Consider the following 20,195-nt stretch of genomic DNA (forward strand, 5'->3'; position numbering starts at 1 on the left):
CTGGAAGAATTAGAGATAAGCCATTGTAAGTAACAGTGTAACTGCCCCAGCAAACAGTAGGTGCTTAATGAATGTTAATTTCCTTTCTTTTTCTCTTCCCTTTCCTAAATTTGGATTACCTTTCACATTATTGTTATAACAGTCCTGGGACATAGATAGGGAAAATATTTTTATTGCCATATTAGAGATGAAAAAATGGATTCTGAGAAATGTAATGATTTGCAGGAGGCCCGAGGGACAGAGTTGGGTCTGGATCCCAGAAGTCCTGACAACGTAGTAGGACTGCTACAGAACTAGACAAGCTGGGTCTTAATCCTGGCCCTGACACTACCATTTGATTGACCTCTCTGAGCCTCATTTTCCTCACCTGTAACGTGGGGATAATAGAGTATCTACCCCAAGGGTTGTTATGAGGATAAATGAGCTAATCCCTAAAGTGCTTAGGCTGGCAAATTGTAGGTGGTAGCTCTGACTATTAAACCAGCCATCAGGAGGCTCACTCCTGGGGCTCGTTTTCAGATATTTTCTTTGGGGTGTGTCCTTCAGAGTTCTGGGCATGCTGCATGTTAATTATAATTGTGGAGAAAAGGGAGTTAATCACTACCCCCCCGTGTCAAGGTCCCGCTCCCTGGCGGTGAGTGTGTGCCGGGTGGGCCTGTGTGCACACGTGCACACCGTGTTGGAAGTCACTCTGTCAGCAGACCTGAGCTTGCCGTCAGCTCCATCCCCATGCGTGTCTGCCTGACTGTGGCTCACAGAGAGCATGCTCTTTACATTCAACTGGCGACTGACAGGCACCCAAAATTGATTTATATCCCTGGTAACTGTCACCCAGGGGAACAGTGAGAAACAAGCGTCTTTTCTTTCCATTCGCAGCAAACAGAGCCAGCGTCAAGAGACCTCAGGCCTGGCTGTTCCTTTGGCTGGCCCTGGCCTCTCTCCTGAGGAGGATGTGTCCTCTCCCTCCCAGGGAGCCCTGGCTGACGGGAGCCTGCTGGGGACCTGCAGGCCTGGTGACTGCAGAGCCAGGACTGGGACTTCTCGCCCTTGGATGCTCTCCGGAAGCCTGGCTCCTCAGGTCACGGTGGGAAGCTCTGGGAAGTGTTTGTCAGTCACATTCCAGAGGGGGATTGAAACTGCTCAAAAAAGCTGTGTTTGGTGGTAGTTTATAGTTTCTAGAGAGGGGATGGGTGGGTGTGTGTGTGTATGATCCTCAGTCAACTTTCTGGTGGTGGGAAGACATATTTCCTCTTTCTTCTGACCCCTGAGGCTGGGTTTATGTCTTCTCTGAGGTACTTTTTTCTCTGACTGGCTTTTCTTCCTCTTTTGCTTCTGAGGACTTTTCTGGAAAGAAGTAATGAGGTTCTTGTACCAGCTGCAGAGACAGGTATCTACCTTGACTGGTTTGGACAACTGTCTTGAGCTGATTTTTTTTTTTTTTTTTTTTGATGATTCCCAAGAAGTAAAATATTAATTGAATTGAATGATAAATTTATTTGGTTATGCTCAAGTTCTGGCCTAGTTGCCTTGGAATCTTTGAAACAGATTAGAGCAGAGTTTTGCCACATGTGCTCTTTAAAACTCTGGTCTTTAGAAATGTTTCTTGAACACACAGGTCTCTATGGTCATGTAGATTTGGAAATTGCTGCACCCTGTGCCCCTTATTGGAGCAGCACATTACATAGAGCATGTCAAAGGCCCCGAGATGTGGTGTAGTTAAGAAACTAGTTCAGCGTTATTTAAACCCATGTTTCCAAACTTTCTTTACCACAGAACCTTTTCTTCTTATTTTTTGCATACACATCTGTTCCACAAAACACAGCTAGGAAATGGCAGGGCTGGAGATTCCCTCTGGTCCTGGGATAGGTCTGGCCAAAGGCATGATTCCAGACTGTAGCCAGAATAGCACATATTATCCACCTGGAATCCAGGGGACTGTATCTTTTATTTCCCCCATATTCCAGAATTACTGAGCTATAAAGGTTCTCGGCAGAGTCAGGCGTTGGGAGGTTGGGGTGGGAGGAGCCCAGATCCCTATTAAACATCCTGGAAGGTTGCTGTCTGTCTTCTCGAACACCTCTAAGATGAAGAATTCACTGCCTCCTGTGAAAGCCATTTGCTAAGAAGTTTATCCTCCTGTACCCCCTTTAATTACTGTCCTACTCCTGGAGCCATGTGGCCAAGCCCAATCCATTGTGACTTGTTATCCCATCATTGGCTGAATGGAGCCCTCCTGTTCCCCCCTGAGTCCTCTTTCTCTGTGTCTTCACCGTTGCTTATGTGATGTGGTCTATAGGTCTTCACCGTCCCATCCTCTCTCCCCTGGGTGGGCTGTAGTTCGCTCACATCCTTCCTACGTGTGGTGAAGAGTAGCAGATCTGAACACAGACTTGTCATTTCCCTTTAGAGCCCAGAGCAGTGCCCATCCTCAGACTCTGGTCCAGAAGGCTCAAGCCTTGCCTGCTTGCCTTCCTCCTAGGGTAGCAACTCCTGTGTTGGGGAAAGGTCCTTTGAAGTCCACATCAAAGACATGATTTGTGTTCACTGGGGTGAATGAGGTTATCCCTCTAGAGAGTAGGCTTTGTCGAGGCTTTCTGTTTTAGTCATTGCATTCTTCTCAGCACACGAATCTTTGACTGGGCAGAGAGTCTCAGTAAGCACATTGCCTTGTCAGTGGGAAAGCTGTCAGCTCCACACAACAGAACACCTCTCTCAAAATGTCTTAAACAATAAAGGCCTTTACAAGCACACCAGCTGGCATTCAGCAGTGGGGCCTAAGGAATACTCGATCCAGTGGCTCAAATGCCTCAAATTTGTTCCTTGATTTTGTCCCTTGTGGTGTCCAATTGAGTAAGCCGTGCTTGGGGTTTTCTAAGCCTTTGGGACACTCTGCTTCACCTTACATGCCTGCCCTGATCCAGGGAGGAGGAGAATAGTCTATTTAGCCATATTATAATCCTTTCCTTGTTCTTTCTTCATTTCTTTTGTTTCAATTTGCCTTCTTCTATCATTTCTTTTCTGTTTGAAGAATTTCTCTTGGTCATTCTTTTAAGTTAAGTTTGGTGACAAATTCTCTTAGTTTCCTTCATCTAAGAATTCTTGATTTCATCTTCATTCTTGAAGAATATTTTTGCTGGGTATAGAATTCTCAGTTGACAGCTTTTTCTTTCAATGTTTAAAAAATGTTGTGTCACTTCCCTTGGGGGGTCTGTGTGATTTCTGATGAGAAATCCACTCCATTTGTATTGTTTCTCCATAGGCAATGGGTCATTCTCTCTAGCTGTTTTCAAGATTTTTTCTTTGTCTTTAGTTTTCTGAACTTTGATTGTGACATATCTTGATGTGGTTTCTTTGGGTTTATCCTGTTTGGGGTTTGCTCAGCTTTTTGAATTTGTGGATTAGTGTCTTTCACCAAATTTGGGGAGTCTTCAGCCATTATTCCTCTGAATGCTTTTTCAGCCCCACAGCCTTTCTTCCTTCCTTCTTGAACCCCAATAATATGAATGTTAGATTATTTTGTTATGGTCCCACAGTTCCTTGAGGCTCTGTTCATTTATTTTCAGTCTATACTCTCTCTGTTGTTGATGTTAAGTAATTTCTATGGTTCTATCTTCAAGTTACTGATTCTTTTCTCTATCATAGTCATTTGTATTCATATTGAGTTGTTTATTTCAGTTGTATTTTTCAGTTCTAAAATTTCCACTTGGTTTTTCTATATATCTCCTATTTCTTTTCTGAGACTTTTTATTCTTTTATGTGTTTCAAGTATGTTCATAATTTCTTATCAAAGCATTTTTGTAATGGCTGCTTTAAAATCCTCATTAGATGACCCCAGTGTCTGTGTCATCTTGCTGTTGCATCACTGATTGTTTTTTCACACCCGAGTTGAGATTTTACTTGTTCTTGATTCAATGAGTGATTTTCATTTGCATCTTGGACATGTTGGGTATTGTGTTGTGAGACTCTAGGTCCTCTTCCATCTTCTTTTCTGCAGGCAATCACCCTGTTTAGGTGTAGCACACAGATCCAGGTGGGGGTGGATGTTCGGTTCCCCCCTGGGCCCCACTGACACCATTGCAGCAAAGCAGGGCACTGCCACGCACTGCCACGCCTTGCCTCAGTGCTGAGGGTGGGGATAGAAGTTCTGCTCCCCACAGGGCCCTGCTGGGTGGAGCTTTTTTTAAAAAAAGTCAACATACATATAGAAATGTGCACATGTCATAAGTATGTGCAACACAGGCTTCATGAATTTTTACAAACTGGAAATGTGGGGGCATTTTAAGAATTCTTATTTCTTTGCATGTTCTTATAAAATGTATCAAATCTTCTTTCTCCATGAGCTCCCAGACTTACTCACTCATCTGTTGACTCCTTTCCTCCCCTGCCCTCCGTCTTGCTTCATATTCATTCTTTAATTTTGTTTACTTATTCATTCATTCACATATTAGTTTTCCTCCCTCCCTCCTTCCTTCCCATCTACCCATCCATCCATCCATCTGTTGTGGAAGGAACACAGATCCTCCCTCAGGCCCTTTTCTGTGAGCTGCTCTCGTCTGACACTTCCTTTTGGGGAGTGGGGGAGAAAGGAGGGGAGCACTCCATGTGGGGTGAGGGGCAGGCTTCTCTTGGGAGAAGCCCCTGAAGGGCAGCTGGGGCCAAAAGCAGCATAATCAGAAGCCCTCAGTGCATGACCTCTGGGTCTCAGTTTCCCTCATCTATGATATAAAGGGTTTGACTTGGTCTTTTCCTCTATCTGATCCTGTGGCTTAGGTTGTGTGTATCTTTTGGAGTTTCCCAGGCATTTCTCAGGGAACAAGTCAACCCGGAGAGGGATGCTGGTTGGGTGGTGCCTGTTCTGTGTCCTTGGCAGAGTCTGAGCAACCCCCATCCAGCTTGGGGTGTAGTCAGCACCTCCCAGGCTCTCACAGGCTGGGCTCTGAGGGGCTGGAGCTAGGGTAAGGGAGCATAAGTGATATTTTTGGAGGATGAGTCAGCCTGAGTAGCAGTCCAAAGACAGTGCCAGGTTGCTTCCTTTGTCTGTTTCTCTACTAGGGGGTGAGGGTGAGGGGGCTGTGGGGGGCAGGGGTGTGGCCTGGAGAAAGGAGGGAGGCTTCCGGCACTTCTCCTCAGCCTAGGGAGGACCTAGAATGTAGGGCATCAGGGCTCAAAGGGACCCAGAGGTCATCCAGTGTCTTAGCACCTCACTTCACAAATGACAGTTTGGAAGCCCAGGGAGAGTAGGGGCTTGCTGGTGGTCACACGGTAAAGTTGGTGACAGAGTCAGGACTGGAACCAACTCCCTGTCTCCTTGTCTTGAACCCTTGGCCCTGTCACATGCTAATCATCCTTAGTCTGGAGTCTTAGTCCTGAGGGGTGGGAACCTGAGGCAGAGAGACAAGAAGAGGCAGAGCCTGAGCACTCCGCCTCCCTGGGGTCCCCAGCACAGGCCTCACCCACATGCTCCATGTGATCTGACCTCTAACCGTGGTTGGGGTGGTCCTGGTTTATAATGGGGCAGTGCCAGCCAAGGGGCTCAGAATTCCCCCTCCCCATCCCCTGCCATACAATATATGGTGCTCAGACTCTGGTCTCTAGCCTGGAGATAAGGTCTGGTCCTGAGAACAGCAGTAAACTTTGCAGGGTAAGAGAGTTCTGCCACCAACCATCCCCTCTCTCCAATGCAGTCAGATTTGTCACCCACTCTCAACTCATGCGTTGAGTGTCTACTGTGGGCCTGGCTGTGCTAGTTTGTAGTGACATAAGACATGGTCTGGCTGAGCTAGCTGGGTGGGCCAGGCCTGGAGCGAACATCCGCAGTCAGTGTCATGAAGGGTGTGATGGCAAGTGCAGGGGCCAGACAAGCAGAGGAGAGGCACCGCTCTTAGCCTGAGGGAGCCGGCAAGGGCTCCCCTAAAGCAAGTAAGAGTTGGCCGAGGGAGATATGTCTCTGTAAAGGCATGGGAAGGGGTGTGGGAAGGCTCTCCAGATGAGGGGACAGCATGAGCAAAGGCCAGCAGAGAGGAAGAGCATGGCAGCCGGCTCCCAGAGCAAGGCAGGGGAGAAGGCCCTTCCTGGAAGCCCCTCCTGCCCCCCGCTACGGTTCAGAAGGCTACTCATACGCTTTAACCGTGACGTCCAGGCAGTTTGCAAGGGGAAGTGTGTTCAGGGTGTCTAGTCCCTCACATTGCTGGACATAGAAGCAGCTTTGTTCACTTTACAAATCAACAAAGGCTGAGAGGACCCTCGGTGACATTTTTATTGAGGGAACAGGATGAAAATTTAATCGTCTTCCGCTGACCAAATTCATCAGTATGGAAAGTTATAGGATACCGGTTTCTGAGATCTTCTTGAGCAGCTTTCTGGGGCAGATGAGGGCTGTCCTGTGTGGATGTGGTGGGGGCTACTTATCTGGTGCCTTCCAGGGACCCCCTCCTGGCGTGAGACCCTGCATTGTCCAGGAGTCGGGTTAATTCATTCATTTCAAGAATTTATTCAATAGTTCTGGGGGGGCAGGCCTTTGCCCCAGGTGTGGAGTACGGAAATGGGGATGCAGCCACGGTGGCAGCGGGCCCATGACGAGGGTCAGGTGAGAGGACAGGGGCAGGCTCAAATTAGCTGAGTCGAGGAGAGTTTAATGAAGGGTTCGCAGGTGTGGGCAGGTGGAGAGTAGTCCCAGGGGTGATACTGCACCCGAGGCTGGGCACACTGGGGCCTCTGTCACCCCCAGGCTTGGAGGGGAAAAGGGACAAGTACCTTAGAATAGAGAGAGCATGGAGAGAATGGCCTTGACCTCCAGGCGGGGGGTGCGGCCAGCCACCAGGACCCTGCATGGAGGAAGCTGGGGGAAACCTAAGGGAAGGCGGAAGGCAGGAGGGCCTGTTGATGAAGCCATTGAGCTCAGCCTCTGGGCCCAGAGCAGGGTGGAACGAGATGGAGAGGATCAGGTGGGAGACAACAGCACTCAAACCCCAGCAGGGGGCGCTCAGCACTACGTGGGGTGGCTTTGCTCAGGAGATGATGCTTGAGCTCTGTGTTCGTTTGCTGGAGCTGCCATAACAAAGTACCACAAGCTAGGCAGCTTAGAAATTTACCGTCTCAGTCCTGGAGGCCAGAAGTCTGAGATCAAGGCCTGTGAATCCACTTGCTTTCAGCCGGCAGGGCTGCGCTCCCTCTGAAGGTGCCAGGCAGGGACGTTCCAGCCTCTCCTGGCTTCTCAGTGTTCCTCGGCCTGAGGCAGCACGACTCCAATCTTCACACGGTCTTCTCTCTGTGCATATGTGTCCAAATTTCCCTGTTTCATACGGACACCGGTCATATTGGGTTAGGGTCCCACCCTACTCCAGTATGATCTCCTTTAGCTAATTACATTTGCAATGACCCTACTTCCAAATAAGGTCACATTCGAGGTATTGGGGGCTAGGACTTCAACATATGTATTTTGTTGAAAATTCAACCCATGACAAGGTCTGTCATGAAAGATGGGTAGGGATTCACCAGGCAGACAAGCGTGTGTGTGAGCGTGTGGTGGGTGCTATTCAGGTGGAGCTTAGTCCCCACACAGGGCCCCGGAGCCACATGGTCAGGGCAGCGTGCCTTCTGGGGGTCTGCCCGCTATCCCACCATGGCCAATCCAGGCTTTGTGAGGCTTGAAGCTTAAACAATTGGGGGAGCTTCCTTAAGGAAGAAGACTAAATTAGGTATGAAAATGTTTCTTTAGAATAATAAAAGAAATCACAATGAATTACCGGGTCCTAGAGGTTCAAGTCCCTTTCTTCTGAGATTCTTCAGATGAGTTACCAGAAAGCTCAGCCCGGCTCCCCCCCAAGGCTCACGCTCATCAGCACCAGCAGCTGCCACCCTTGCTCTGCACCTGGCCAGCTCCTTACTTTCAGGTCTCACGCTGATATCACACCTCACTGTCTCCAGGCTCACTCGCATGTCACATGCTTGCAGTGAGAGTGGGCATGTGAGGAAACTGGGACTCAGAGAGCTTGTTTCTTGCCCCAGGCCATGGTTGCAGGGATCAGAATCCAGTCTGGCTTCAGAGCTCTGGTTGTTAAGGGCTGTGCAAAATACACCTCCCTTACTACAGGCAATGCGGCATTACTTGCTGGGGCCTCTCTTTGGCACTCAGCTCCGGAGGGTGGACTGGTCCTCTCCTAATCTGCAGCACCTGGCACAGAGCATGGCACGGGCGGCCCTCAGGAATACATAGTGTCCAGCTGTCCAGCAGAGTTGAAGTGTGGAGAGCGGGGGGAGCGGAGGAGGTGAAGCCACAAGAGGACAGAGCAGGGGCTGGTTGGAGGAGCTTGCTGGCCATGGGGCTGAGAGTGGCCTTTGCCCCAAGGACACCCGGAGCCATGAGGACTGTCCAATGGGGAGCGACCCTTGGATCTGTGTTCTAGAAGCCCTGACTTGGGCTGTGATTTGAAGATGGGTTTTGGGGGAGGTGCACACATGCCCTCTACCCGGCAGAGCTAAGGGACACCAAGACCTGACTCGTTCTGTCCCAGCTCTTTCTGGGTTCCCACCGATGACTTGCTCTCACAAGCTGTGTAACTTGGGGCAAGGGCTTACCTTGCTGGGCCTCAGTTTCCCCCTCTGTAACCTTGGGCTTCTTCATACCTATATTCCAGGGGGAACCCACTGTAAAACACAAGGAAGTCTCTTTCCCTGCCTCCCGGCCACTGTTCCTGGTTTGGAGGAAGGCCTCCTTCTGGGGCCTCTGCTGGAGGAGTTCAGGAGTTCAGTTCAGCTCGCCTTTCCCAGGCGAGCTCAGCAGCCCTGTGCCTCTGGCGCAGGTCAGTGACTGCCACAGGGGGCTCTTTCTCTCAGTCCTTACTGGCTGGTTCTCCTTGGCTCCTCCTGGAGCTTGGTTAACAAAAGCTGCTCCTTCCAGGTCCCCACGGGCCAGCCCCTAGTGGCTGTCTCAGGGAAGAGGAGAGAGTTCCAGGAAGGCACTGCGCTGGATGCCAGCAACTCAGAGGGCCAGGCCTCCTGGAGGCGTAAACGGCCCCACACCAGCCCTGCCTGCTGAGTGTTCCACACGCCTGCTGTCTGCTGATTCCTCTGTAAAGAGCACAGGGAGGGGCAGCCTGGAAAAATTCTTAGCATCTTGGGTGAGTGGCTCTTTGCAAGGCTGCATACAACCAATGAGACCTTGGCTCCCCCTCTGTGCCCCTTGATTGGTGAGGGTTGCAGTCCTTACAGCAATCCTATCAAGTCAGTACAATTATACCCATTTTATAGATGAGTAGATTGAGGCCGAGAGAGGTTAAGTACTGGCCAGCAGGCACACAGCTGGCAGTAACAGGCTCAGGATTCAAACCCAGATCTGCCTGCTGCCAAGGCCTGGATGCTCACCCTAACTGTCTTTCTGCCTCTTGAAGCAGCTTGTGAGCAGAACCAGATTGGGTCCAGAGGCTAAGTGAGCAAATCCAGGGGTTCAGCTGCTGATGACATCCCTTCCCCAAGCCTGCTATGCACTTCCTAGCTGGGGTCACCATGCAGTGGGGCTTAGCTCTCTCTCTCTGGCATCTGCAGCCCCAGAGGACAGGCTGGCCATCTGGGAGTGCTCAGTGCCCGGTGAGCCACAGAGGAAATGAGACCAAAGGGACAAGTCTCCAGGCTCCATCTCTCCCTCACGCAGGGAGCTGTGGGCTCCTTCAGAGAGTGGTTGCTATGCAGCCTTGTTTATTCAAGGAGAGCCTCGCAGAGAGCAGGAGCACACCAGCAGTGGGGCCGTGGCTGGCCCAGCACCCACCTGGACAGGAGGCCACCACCCAGGGCTGCGAGGCTGGGCTGGGGCCAGGACAGGCCAGGAGTGGGGTTGCCCTGTCCTTGCCTCTCTGGACCCATGCTGGCATTGTCTCTGGAGAGACCAAGGACTCTGGATTTCTCTGGAGACAGGGCTTTGGCCTCTGGACAGAAAGGTGAGAGGCGATATGTCCACCAGTCTGTTTGTGGGGGTGGAGAGGGAAATGGGAGGGTGGGGCAGGACCCCTGAAGTCCTTGGAGGAAGGGACAAGGACCTGACCTGGAGCAAACACAAAGGCATAATGAGAGGCGAGGCATTATGCCATGACATAGAAGCTGTGTGACCGTGGGCAGGTCGCTGTCCCTCTCTGAGCCTTTGTGTAGCAGCTCTAAAGGAGGAGGTTAGACTCGCTGCTCTCTGGGTGCTCTGAGCCAAGGAAGGAGGGGTTGCCCTGGGCTGTCCTCTTCCCCTGGTCATGGCCTCTGTCAGTGGGTGGTTCTCTCTGTTTGGGAGTAACACCCCCAACACGGCCAGGGCTCCCTGGGAGTACTGAGGGTGATGGTGCTGGGAGGGATGGGGTTGGCTGTGGGGAAGGCACTGTGCTTAGGGACACTGGGGCACCCAGTTAAAGTGCAGGCCTTGGAGGGGCTCTGCTCTGGATCCGAATTCTAACACCACCTCTTAGTGGCTGTGTGGACTTGGGCTCTTTGCCTCTTGTAGCCTAGTTTCCTCATCTGTAAAGTGGGGGTTAAGTAATGCCTCTCTTGAGGCTGCTTGCTAGTGTGGAGACAGTAAGGACAGCAATGGCCTGGTAGCTCACGTGCAAAACAGAAGTTACTGTGGCTGATGCTGTTATTATCATGGTGGAGACTGTTGTGTTCCTTTCTGGAGCAGATTTTGATCTCCTGAAAGTAGGGTTTTGCCAAACACCTCTCCAGGACAAGAGCCCACATTGGCTGGGGGACCTCAAAGGGCTGGTATTTCATTGGAAGTACTGGGGTTGGGGGGGATGATTGGGGCTCCTTCAATGCATCACTGAGGAAGGCCTTGGAGCATGCTGGTGCCCGGCCCAGGTCAGGTGTGAGGGGCCCACAGTGACTTCCTTCCTCAGCCTGGCAGTCCCCACTCTGCCCTCCTCCCTACCCTTCAGAACATGGCCCTGCAGCCTCTCTAGCTAGGCTTGCTGGCTCCCAGGACTGCCTTGGTCTTAGTCCCTAGAGCCTGGGCCTGGCAGATTTGAAGAAAAGGGCATGTGATGGGGGGCAAAGGACAGGGAGACATCGGCCTGAGCTATGGAGAGATGCCTCTGAAGGAGCAAGTCTCCCACTGGCCCCAGGGCATTCTCAGAGGCACAAGCCTCTGTCACCAGCATGGAGATCTGTATTATGGCAGACAGAAGCATGTATGAAGTATGAACAGTGTGAGGAATAATCATAAAGTGAATGTCTGTGTAGTCATCACCCAGGTCAAGACACAGACACACTGGCAGCCACCAGAACCCACCCCATGGGCCCGTTCTTATCATAGCTGCCTCCTTTCCCCCTAGGTTTAGCCATTCTCCTAATTTGTCCTGGCTTTTCTATAAAGCTTTACCATCTGTGTATGCACTTCCAGACACTCATTTTAATTTTTTCTTCCTTTGAACTTTATATAAGCAGAATCATACTCTATGTTGTCTTTCGTGTCTTGCTTCTCTCACTAACTTTCTGCTGTAGAGGCAACCATGGTGTTGCGTAGGAAAGTAATATTCCACGGCATGAGCACGCCACAGTTGATTTCTCTATTTTCCTGTTGGACATTTGAATTGTTTGTGGATTTGGGCCACTATCCATAGAGCTGCTATGAACATTCTTGTGCTTCTTTACTGGACCGTATGTGCAAGATTTTCTCGAGGGTGGATACCTAGGAGTGGAATTGCTGGGTGCAGGGGTAACTTTATTAGATAAAGGCAGACTGCTTTCCCACGTGGTTGTGCCCATTCATACCTCACCTGCCAGCCGTGCATGAGCATTTCTGTTGCCCTGCACTCTCATCAACACTTGGGTCTGCCTGTCATCTTAATTTCTCCTGGTATTTGCAGGCAATGGTGTCTCTCATGGTCTGCATTTCCTTGAGCACCAGGAGGATGAGCCCCTGCTCCCAGCCTTTCTTCCTCTCCCTTTTCCTTCCCTTTCGGGTGCCTCCTTTCTTCTCTCTGCTCTCTCAGCTCCCTCACTGGGCTCAGGCTTTTGACCTCCGTTTTTCTCTCTGCCCTCCCCACCCTATTTTCCCTCTCTCCTATTCTTCTTCTTGGAGGACAGATCACTTGCTGATGGAGTTTGGATGTGTTGTCTCCTCCAAAACTCATGTGGAAATTTGATCCCCAATGTGGCAGTGTTGGAAACTGATTGAGTCATGGGGGCGGATCCCTCATGAATGGATTAATGCTCTCCCTGGGGGAGGGGGGATTAATGAGTGAGTTCTTGCCCTATTAGTTCCCACGAGAGCTCGTTGCTTAAAAAGACCGTGGCACCTCCTCTCTCTCTAGCTTCCTCTCACCATGTGATCTGTTTGTACCCGCCAGCTCCCTGCCACTTTTTGCCATGAGTAGAAGCAGCTGGAGACCCATGCCAGATGTAGCTGTCCCAGAATCATAAGCCAAATAAACCTCTCTTCTTTATAAATCACCCAGTCTCAGGTATTTCTGTTATAGCAACACAAAACAGACTAATACAGAAAATTGGTACCAAGGAGTGGGGTGTTGTTATACAGATACCTGAAAATGTGGATGCATCTTTGGAGCTGGGTAATGGGCAAAGGTTGGAAGAGTTTGGAGAACTTAGAAGAAGAGAAAAAGACGAGGGAAAGTTCGGAATGTCTTAGACACTTACGTGGTGGTGAGCAGAATGCTGATAGAAATGTGGACAGTAAAGGCCATGTGGATGATGAGGTCTCAGATAGAAAGGAGGAACTTACTGGGAATTGGACAAAAGATAACCCTTGCTACACCATAGCAAGGAACCTGGCTGCATTGTGTTCATCCATGCTTTTGGACTTTGTGGAAGTTGGAACTTAAGAGTTGTGAACGAGAGCATTTAGTCTAAGAAATTTCTAAGCAGCAAAGCATTAAGAAAGCTGCATGGCTGCTTTTAAGATCCTTCTCTGAGTTATGGTGGCAAAATCATGATGTAAAGCCAGAATTTAAAAGGGAAGCAGAGTGTAAAGATTTGGAAAATTTGCAGCCTGGCCATGTGGTAAAGAAGCTGAGAGCTGGAGAACAATGCAAGGGTGAAGCAGATAAACTGGTGCTAAAGACATTATCTTGGCGGTGAGGCACCAGATGCTAATAGCAGAGACAATGAGAGGGAAGCCCTGCAGGCATTTGAGAAGTCTGGAAGGGTGCTCCAGCCATCACAGGCCCTTAGGCCTAGAAGGATTGAGTTGTTGGAGAGGACAGACCTGGGGCGCAGCTGCCCTTGGGATCCTGCTCCCTGCAACCCAGCTGCTCTGGCTAGAGCAGCCCCAAGTGTAGTTCATGCAGCAGCCCTGGAGAGTAGAGGCCTGAAACCTCGGTGGTGCCTACGTTGTGTTAAGTCTGCAGGCTCGCAGGACATGAGAGCAGTAGAGGCATGGCAGCCTCCACCCAGATTTCAGAGGATGTATGGAAAAGCCTGGAGGCCCAGGCAGAGACCTGCCACAGGGGCAGAGCCACCACAGAGGCCATCTACTAGCTCTTTGAGCTACAGACCCGGGCTCCAGAGCAGCTGTCTGGAGGTCTGAGATTTCCAGTTTGTCTCTGTTTCAAAACCTCTGGTTCTTGGCCCAACTCACATTCCTTCCTGGGCCTCAGATTTCCCTTCAATAAAACAAGGACAGAAAAGAAAAATGGCCCTCCACTGAAGCCATTTAAGTTTCTTAGGTGAAACCCCACGTATGCCCTGGAGAGGCACAGGCAAGACTCTGCCTGTTTTTCAAGGAAAGTCGACTTTCTCACAGGCCACTGGGACTACGGTCTGAGGTCTACTGACCTACTTGCAGGGAGGCCTTTGTCAAGAGCTCTTTCCTGGAATGTGACAGATATTCAGATGCTAGATTCGTGGTTGAAACGACTTTGCTGAGACTTTGACTGGAAAAGAAGTTTTGTTTTTCCCCAGTCCTTTCTGGTACTTCTGGGTACCTGTTAGTGTTCACAGACCACAGTTTGAAGATTTGAGCTCCAGCTGCTGAGCACGGGTCCTCCACTGAACAACTGAACCATGCAGAAAGGATTTTGGGACAGTGGACCAGGCTGTGTTTCATTCGGGACTCCAGGAATATGATCAAGCACTAGGATAACTCATACCTTGATGGTGGAAGTCTCAGGGTAGGCAGAGACTTCCAAGCCCTGGCCAATAGCTGTGTCATTTCAGGCAGGATTTGATGCAGTGGCATCCAGCCCCACCAAGAACCTTAGTCCTCGGAACATACTGCCACAGGCTCTGACCAGGCATGGCAGTGTTGAGGTGCCCATTTTGGGGAGGCCTTGGTAGGAAGTTGAAGAAAGAAGCTTTCCTACCAGACCTGCTAGCTGGTGGCCAGTGTGATACCTGTAGGAGCATGGGCCCCAGGACAAGCTTTGTCTCCTGATGGCCTTGGGTATGTGTTATGGACTAAATGCTTGTATCTGCTCAACATTCATATTTTGAATCCCTGAGCCTCAATGTGTTACTGTTAGGAAGTGGAGCCTTTGGGAGGTAATTAGATTTAGATGAGGTCATGAGGGTGGAACCCTCATGATGGTATTAGGGTCCTTATAAGAAGAGACCAGAGAGCTTGCTCTCTCTCTGTCGTGTAAGGACACAGTGAGAAGACAGCCATCCTCAATCCAGGAAAAGAGTCCTCACCAGGAACTGAATCAGCTGGTACCTTAATCTTGGACTTCCCAGCCTCTAGAACTGTTAGAAATAAATTTCTATTGTTTAAGCTACCCAGTCTATGATATTTTGTTATGGCAGCTTGAGTAGACAAAGCCAGTATGTCACACAGCTTCTCTGGGCCCTTGCTTAATCCCCCTGAGCTTCAGATTAAAGCCCTTGTTTACAAGTGAGGAGACTAGCAGACCTCCAAGGTCCCCTCCAGCTTGAAATTTAATGAGAGGAGGAGCAGGTGTAGGCGATGTTGTTAAATGACTAGCACATATTCTGATTAATCTCTAATTTATGTGCATCAACATGATACACAAAAATGCGAGCAGGTTTAGAAGGTTTTGAACTTTGTAGGTTTATGTATAAGTTACATACCCTTTGTCACTAGGGTCAGAACTTGCTCATATAGTTCCTTTTGTGAATTAGAAAAGAGGGCTCTTTCTCAAGACACTTTATTTCTACTCATCAGAAAAAGGCTGTAATAAATGTCCAAGTCTGTAGTGTCTGTAGTGTGAATGGTCTTCCCTTAAATACGATGCCCTTGTGCAGTGCCCAACCTAGACAATCAGACATTGCAGCCCTGCCCATCACCAATCTTTACTGTTTTTCAAAAACAGCCTAAATAAAACTTTGTTTTATCCATTGGCTTTCCCATATCTTTTAGACCAATGATTTTCTTATCAAGATTCCCTGCGGTGGGCGGGGGAGGGGAAAGTTTCAAATACTGTAGCCCTAGACATATAAGGGTACTTCAAAAAGTTCCTGGAAAAATAGAGTTAAAAGGTAATATGAATCTTTCCATGAACTTTTGAAGTGCCCTTGTGTAAGCAGCTCTCTGCTTCCTCTCCCAGTCTTATCCATCCCCACCCCACTCCACCCGCCCTGACCAAACACACACACTGAGCGCTATTGGAAGTGGAAGGCCATGTTCCTCTGCTGTGTTGGGCATGAAAGCGGTTGGGAAGCACTGCTCTGGGCTCTTGACCACGTGCTACCACCCTTGTCCTCGGAGGTCATTGAGATGTAGGCGTTAACTGCCCCCTTAACAGACTCTGCCTGTTCTGGTAAGAAGGAATCTCTTGGAGCGTTTCCTAGCAAGGTGGTACTTGACCTGCTGTTCTAAGTGTCCTGCCCCAGCCTGCCCACTGCCTCCTGCTCACTCCGGAAAACTTGTGAAGTGGAAAGACATCCCATTACACAAGGTAGCACCTCTACTTTGTCACCCAGCCTCGGCAAGGCTCTGTTGCTTCTCACCCCAAAGACTTTCAAAAGTCTTTCAAAAGATGTCCCCCCTCCCTGAACATCTGAACACAGCAAAACAGTTACTAAACAAACAAGGCTAACTGTAAAGATGTGCTTTAATTTCGGATTCATTCATTTATTCATGCATGCTACATTTATTGAATTATTACTATGTGCCAGGCACTGTGTTGTCACTTTGTCTGCATCTCTGTACAATTCTGTGGGCCTGTTAGCTGACCTGCACCTCATATTATCTGGAGGACAGGGGGGTCACAGGAGTACTAACCCTACCTGATCTCATGATGGCAAGGGAGATGACATCTGCAGCTCGCTGGTAAAGGGGGCCTAGGTGTGGTGAGGGAGAGTTCCCATCTGTGAATTGCCTTCTCGCTGAGCCACAAGCCAGTCACAGCTGGCACCAAGAGCCTGAGTGGGGGTGGGGGAGCCTTGGACGCCTCCGCAGGGGGTCTGGTGGGTGTGGGCATCAGTCTCCTGGTTGGAGGTGGAGGTGGCTCTTGGGACCACCAGTTCTAGGAGTGGCTGAGTGTTTATCTGGAAGATGAAGATCATTGTGGAAATCAGCCCTGCCCCAGGCTAACAAAGATGGAGGCATCTGGGGAAAGGAACAGAATTGTTTGTTTTTTCTGGAGTCAGAATACGCCCTCTGTGACTGTTCCAGAACCTCCCTGCTCTCCTGAGTCCAGCTCTCATGCCCAGCAGTCCTGCCTCCTCCTTTACGGACAGCACCGAGGCCTCCCAGCACGGCCCTTCCCCACTTCCCACAGCTTCCTCTGCACCAGCTACCACCCCTTCCAGCCCGAGGCCTGGTGCCCTTTCTCTGCATGACCTCGGGACCCTGCTCCATCAGTCACCCTGCTCCCTCCTTCCAGGCCTTCAGCCCTTCCCTCTGGCTCTCTCCTCTGCCTGTGGACAGGCTCTGGTATTTCTATCCTCAAAAAACAGCAAAACCAAACAAAACAGGGAAAAACAAGTGAATAGGCAAACAACGCAGCCTCACCCACCCTTCGTGCTCCCAGCTCTACCCACCTCTCTCCTGCCTTTCTCGCCCCAGATTTCCAGAGCTGTCTGCACTCACAGGCTCCCCTTCTTGACCTTCACCCCACTCCTCAACCCACTGCAACTTTCTGTGGCCCTCATGGCCCCAAATGCACAGCAGTTGCTCTCACTAACTCCAGCCCTTACCCACCTGACCCCTTTGCTGAATCGACACTTCTGACCACTCTCTACTCACCTGCCTTTCCTGGCGCCGACTCCCCTGGCCTCCCTGATGGTCCTGCTCTGTCCTCCTCATCGCTTCCTTTCCTCTGCCCAGCTCTGTTGTTCCCTGGGCTGTCCCTTACTGTGGGCACTCTCTCGTGGCCATATCTTCTCATGGGCAGCATCCACTTTTGTGGTTTCTACTGCTCTCTGATTACTGGGGATTTCCAAGCTGTTGTATAGCCCAGACCTTCCTCTCTCAGCCTCCGTCCGCCTGCTCTCTGGATGGCTCCATCTAGGTGTCCTAGAGGAGCCACAAATCAACCTGCCCAAACCAAGACTCAGTGTGCCTCCCAGACCAGCACCTCCTCCCATGTTCACCATCTTGGCAATGAACGGCACCCCATCCTCCAGCCCCCCATGCCAGAACCTTGCACTCAGTCTAGACTCCCCTAACTGCCCTTTTCTAACCAGTGTCCCAATCCTGCTGACTTGCCTCCTGAGTATTTCTCAGATCTGCCCCTTCCCTCCTTTTCATCTATCACAGCCCTAAATCAGACTCTCATCCTGTCTCTCCAGGATTATTCCACAGCCTCCTGCCCTGGCCACCCAAATCTTTCCTCCACCTGCTGCTGCTGTGAGCTTTGTTAAGTGCTATGATAATAATTCCACTGTGCGTGAGTTACTCACTAGGGTCCAGACACAGTATTAGGTGACTTTCGTATTGTATTCAGTACAATATTGAAGTGAGATATGTATTATCTCCACTTCTGCAGTGAAAGAAACTGGGGCCCAGAGAAGTTTAGTGATGTGCCTTTGGTCACACAGATTGCAGATTTTAGTCTTATTCACCCTTGGACCCCAGTGCCTATGGCATGTTGAACGAGTGAGTGGACCTCAGACTTTCAGTGACAGCTTGAACCCTGGAGGTCAGAGTCCAACAGGTCACTTGAGAACGTCCAGAGTTTTCCCTGGAGGTCTACAGGATGGGCTGGCCCCGTGGGGGGAGTGGAGGGGCGTGGAAATGTGGGGTGTGTGAGTTGGATGAGCAGAGGGGGGGGAGGCTGCTCTTCACCCTCAGGGAGACAGCACAGGCTACAGGAAGGGGCATCCTACCCAGTCTAGACCCTGCCGATAACCTGTGGCAGGTCTTGGCGAGGTGGTTTATTTTCTGTGCCTAGTCCAGAGGCTGGGCTGATGGTCTCTAAGTTTCAGTCTTTTAATTCAGTCAAAGGCTCTCCTTCTCTGGGAAGTCCTTCCAAGATCCCACCTGAGGGGTCTGCATGAAACCACAGGTCAGATAATGTCACTCCTCTCCTTGAAAAGTCTTTAGCGCTCCCTTTGGCTGCAGAACAAGCCCAGCCTCTGACAGAGCCTTCTAGGTCTCCCCATACGGTCCTCATCCACCTTCCCAGGCTTGGGCCTCTTGCCAGACCCCAAACTCACAGTGCATCTGTTCCTCCACGTGCTTGCTCAGACCCGTTCCTCAGCCTACAATGCTGTTCCTATTTCCTACCCATTTAGATTCTATTCTGCCAGGTCCAGCAAAGGTGCTGCCCCTTCTGTCGAGCATGTCCAGGTGCCCCAGCCAGACAGTGCTGATGGCCTCCCTGTGTGCACGTCTCTGCAGCAGGTGCTACCTCATTCTGCCTGGGTTGGTTACCGGGAGGGTTCACTTAGAAGCCTGGACTCATGGGTGAGAACTGGAGGAGATCAAAGGGACTGGCTAGTTTGAGCCTCTTACTCTATAGACTTGTCTGTCTCCTCCACATGAGGCGGCATGTGTGTCACTTGTGTCTGTCTTGTAGGAACGGAGGGCTGGCCCATTGTAACTTATAGACAGTGTGGGTGTACGTCCGTGTGTGCACGTGTGTGTGGGGGCGGTGGGGGAGTTATTTCTCCTCAGGGACGGAGGAGGAAGATTCAGACCTGACATTATTGAGCAATTACTATATATAAGCAATGGTATTACATTATTTCTATAATTACTCCATTTAATCCTAACAAAATTCTCTGTTAGGACATTTTTTTCGGATGAAGAAGCCGAAGCTTAGAGGAATTGAATAACTTTCCCAGGTTAATACAGGAGGGGCAAGGGCAGGACTCCAGCCCAGCTGTGTCTGATCCCAAAGCCAACGTTCTAGGTGTGCCGGGTGTGGCGTTCAGGAGCGTACTGGGGCGTGGGCTGTGGGATGGGAGTGGGCCTAGATCTGAGGGCTCTCTTCAGAGAGTATTTCAGTGGGGAACATATTTTTGGGCTCAAAAAGTAGGTTCGTAAACTCTGCCACCTTTCCTCTTGACCTGGGACACCCCCCGCCCTTCTCTATTACCTTGGCGTGGGCACTGTCATTCCCACCAAATATGTCCAAAGCAATGAGAACCCAGCTTACTGGAACCCACGTCTCTCAGAGGTGTTTAAAAGGAGGAGTGGGTAGCATCACGACACAGCAGGAGAGGCTGTGGGAGTGGCAGGCCCCGGGAGCGTGGGCAGGCGGGTGGCATCTCAGGACTTTGGGCCCGTTCTGCCCGTGCCCCCATCCTCTCTTCTTCGATCTCTCCTCCCTCCCCAGAGCCATTCCCTGGCCTGCCTCTCCATGGGCTCTTCTCTTGGGGACAAGCCTCTGCCCAGCTCCCTTGGGAACCAGGTGGACATGGTGCGGGGCACTGACTCCTTGTGGGCTGTGTGAGGCACAGGGGTGGATGGGATTTTGTCCTTGGGGCTGACGTTCTTTACTGGGCCAGTCCTGGCTTTTGTTTCCTTTCCACTTGAAACTTGAGGCCCTTCTGTCACCTTGCTTCATTCCTGTGGTGTTGGTCACTATGGAAACTCTGTAGCTCTATGCAAGGAGTGGACAACGGTCACTTACCTGAGCTGGGAAACTGAGGCTGAGAGTGGAGAGGCCAGCCACTTTGGGCAATCCAGAACATTGGGAGTGAGGACAGAATCCTGCTCACCAGAATCCACTGGCTTGTTTAGCCCTCCAGATCAGGGGCTGGCTGTCCTAATAGGGGAGAGGGACGTCTTAGTGCCCAGAGCGGTGCCGGGTGCACACACGGTCTCAGGGAATCATGCCTTGGGGTCAGGGCTAAGTGGT

The 20,195-nt window shown here is 50.6% G+C and overlaps 1 protein-coding gene across 1 annotated transcript in view; it reads left to right on the forward strand.

The window, feature by feature from the left end:
* The first annotated feature begins 1,357 nt into the window (after positions 1-1,357).
* TOGARAM2 (TOG array regulator of axonemal microtubules 2) overlaps positions 1,358-20,195 on the forward strand; it is a 67,799-nt gene continuing 48,961 nt past the window's right edge. The window contains exon 1 of the mRNA XM_063078688.1: positions 1,358-1,387. The gene's annotated coding sequence lies outside the window, so the exon portion shown is untranslated. The remainder of the gene's footprint in view (positions 1,388-20,195) is intronic.

Source organism: Cynocephalus volans, chromosome 14 (assembly GCF_027409185.1).
Source record: "Cynocephalus volans isolate mCynVol1 chromosome 14, mCynVol1.pri, whole genome shotgun sequence".
Lineage (NCBI taxonomy): Eukaryota > Metazoa > Chordata > Mammalia > Dermoptera > Cynocephalidae > Cynocephalus > Cynocephalus volans.